The sequence below is a fragment of the Gorilla gorilla genome, chromosome 7, assembly GCF_029281585.2.
Source record: "Gorilla gorilla gorilla isolate KB3781 chromosome 7, NHGRI_mGorGor1-v2.1_pri, whole genome shotgun sequence".
NCBI classification, from domain to species: Eukaryota; Metazoa; Chordata; class Mammalia; order Primates; family Hominidae; genus Gorilla; species Gorilla gorilla.
The window spans coordinates 132921139-132924676 of record NC_073231.2 but is presented as its reverse complement, the minus strand read 5'-3'; positions in this window follow the sequence as shown (position 1 = coordinate 132924676).

The following is a 3538-nucleotide window of genomic DNA, read 5'->3' as shown; positions in this document are numbered from 1 at the left end:
AGCAGCCAGCATGCACCAAGCAGAATTGCTTTTCATAATAAACCTATTCATCTTCTGGCATGTCAGAAATTTCTCAAATTGATACTTATAATAAATATGATTAATAACGCATTGTATTTCAGTTGTTGCTGTAAAATAATTGGGAACAAATATCGTATTGTGATGTTGACAGTGTCAGGTTGGTTGGTGCCAAACAGCGGGAGCAGCCAACTGTATTTCATTAACAGCCACATTGCTACAATGCTATTAAGTTTTTCATAATCCCTTTTACTCAAGGTTGATCATTCATTCTGTTAGACAAATTCTTGCAACAATCACACTGGAAGTAAATCTGCCAGCGACAATCTCAGCAAGATGGGTTCTCACAGGGACATTAGGTCCCCTGCCTGTGAAATATGCTAGGCAAGTATTGCAATGTTGCGCTTGTGGATTAAGGACTAATCAAGGAGCGTGAGAAAGACACCAGGACTAATAGACATATAAATGGTGAACCTGAATTTGAAGTGGCAGGAGAGGGAGAATAGGGAATGGCTTTTAAAGGAAGGTAATATGCCTCATGATCCCTCAGGCTTCTCCAAACACAGCAGCTTCCTCCTTCGTCATATTTACTGCTTCTGCCATACAGTTACTCGTTGTTCTCTAAACACATTAAACTGTACCACGGCTCCTCATACTGCATTTGCAAAATGTAATTTGCATTTCTATATATTCCTCCCAACCCCCTTAAAAGTATGGTAAACTCTAATTCATCCCTCCGAACCTGTTTTAAGCTACATTTCCTCCTTGAAGCCATACTAGAACACTTGCCTACTCCTTCTACAGGGCTATCATGAAACTATATGCATTTGTCAATCACTACATATTTTACACTGAATCACAATTAGTTGGTTTTCATGTGTGTGTCTCTCCTTATGCAATGAGTTCTTGGAGGCAGGGCTTACACTTAGCACAAAGCAGATGCCCGGCTCAGAGAAAGTGCTCACTAGATAATTGTTGAACTGAACTAAACTGAAGGGGACTTATAAACAGTCTGGGCAAAGCAGGGAACCAGACTTGCTGGTCATTCCAGCGACAGGCGCAGAATGTCCCTTCTGTGCAGTGTGCTAAAGGCCTGCCAAGGATCCTAGATGCTTTAAAACATTTATCGGCTGGGCACGGTGGCTCACGCCTGTAATCCCAGCACTTTGGGAGGCTGAGGCAGGTAGATCACCTGAGATCAGGAGTTTGACACCAGCCTGGCCAACATGGTGAAACCCTGTCTCTACTAAAAATATAAAAATTAGCTGAGTGTAGTGACATGCGCCTGTAATCTCAGCTACTCTGGAGGCTGAGGCAGGAGAATCCCTTGAGGCCAGGAGGTGGAGTTTGCAGTGAGCCGAGATTGTGCCATTGTACTCCAGCCTGGACAACAAGAGTTAAACTCTGTCTCAAAACAAACAAACAAACCAACAAACATTTTTCATGGGTATACCCATGTATGTGTACATGAGAAGCACGGAGGAGTAGCACAGAATCACAGATTCTGTGATAGCTAAGAATCATAGGATCTTAGCTTGGGATGAATTTTTTAGATAATTTTTCCCAAATCTGCATCAAATCACTTTGATAGCATTAAAATTATTGAGATTCCTGAGACCAATTGTTGACTTACTGTATTATTCATGCATCTATTCAACACCCATGTACTGAACACCCTTACTTGTGAGGATGCTGGGGTGGGCATTGGGTACAGAGTACTGAGTAAAGCTAACATAGGCCATGAATTAATATAACTTATAGTCTTAAAGCAGGGAGGAGGGGTCAGACAGTCATTCATCAATTAATCACACAAATAAATATATAATCACACGCTGTGATTAAGAAATATTTCAGGGTGCTAATGCGTATGTCAATGGCAGGATCTAACCTTGTCTGAGCTGAGCTCCAAAAGATAAGTAGAAGTCAAATTGATGAATGTAGGTGGAAGGGTGGAAAACATCAGGCAGAGAAAACAGTTTGTGCCAAGGCCCTGCAGCCAGAAGGGAATTTGAAGCTGGGTGATATGTGAAGCATTGAAGGCAAGCCCATGTGGTTGGAGCACAGAGGGAGGAAGCTGGAGAGGTGAGACCAACAAGGAACTTTTAGACTATAGTATAGAGTTTTTATTTCAGTCTTTGTTCTAAGAGCTACAAAAGGTCTTCTAGGAGATTTCATCAAGAGAGTAAATGTTGAGTCACAGCTTTGCTTAAAAAGATTGTTCCAGCTGCAGTCGGAAGAAGAACTAGTATAGAGTCAGGTCGGCAAGTCAAGGGTTCCTGGCAGTGGTCTATGTGCTTGTAAAAGGATAGTAATAGTGAGGATAGAAAAGTTGGTGGATGAAAGAGATATTTAGGAAGATATATTGACAGGAATTGGTAATGGATTAAATAAGCATGAAATGGGAGATGAAGATAGACTATGGAGAATAACCACCTTTTCTGGAGCAAATGAATAAGTGTAAGAAATCATTACCAAAATAAAGATTTGGTGAGAATAAGAGTGTCTTAGTCCCTTTAGTGTTGCTCTAACAGAATACCTGATCTGGGTAATTTATAAAGAAAAAAAAATGTTATTTGGCTCACAACTCTAGTGGCTAGAAAATCCAAGAGCATGGCACTGGCATCTGCTCAGCTTGCAGAGGGTTATGTGCTGCCTCACAACATAGCAAAGAAAAAAAATGTCAAGAGACAATGTGCAAACACAGCAAAACATGAGGAGAAGCTTCACAACAACTCATTCTTGTGGTAATTCATCCAGTCCTGCAAGAGAGAAGTCATTCACTCCCACAAGACAATATTTATCTATTCATGAGGGATCTGCCCACTGGACCCAAACACTTCCCTCTAGGTCCCACCTCCCAACATAGCTGCATCGAGGACCAAGCCTCAACATGAGTTCTGGTGGTGACAAACCATATTCAAACCATAGTACAGTCTCTCCAGATTTGAGAAAATTTCTAGGGTCTGTATTTTCAGTAAGGATTCCATGCGATTCTTGTTAGCCAACACGGCACGGGTACAGAGACTGGCATTCAAGAGTCTCTGGTCACATATCCTACAACGACCCCACAAGTTGTCAGTTCTCAGTGAATGTTCAGTGTTCCTATGTTTTATCTGCAAATATGTGTCTGAATCTCAGTTCTTCTTGGCACCTACTTATTTCCAGCCTTGTTTGAGTCTCCAGCTTAGGGTTGTTGTGAGGATTATATAAGGCTAGTTATTCAACTCAGAAATATTTATTAAGTTCCTACTATGTGCTAAGCTTTGTTCTAGGTATGGGTGCTTCAGAATAGAACATACATGATACATGCCCTCAAGAAGCTCAGAGTCCATAGAGAAAGGTAGATGTAGTATTAAATAGTTTTTCAACAGAATTAAATGCTCTCCCATATGAAAGCCCAGAGAAGTGAGTGATGACTTCCCAAAACATGGAGACACTTGAAATAAGTCTTCTGGGATGAGCAGGATTAAGCCAGACAAAGTTATGAGCGAATGTTTGAGTTAACCTTTTGGATACAGAG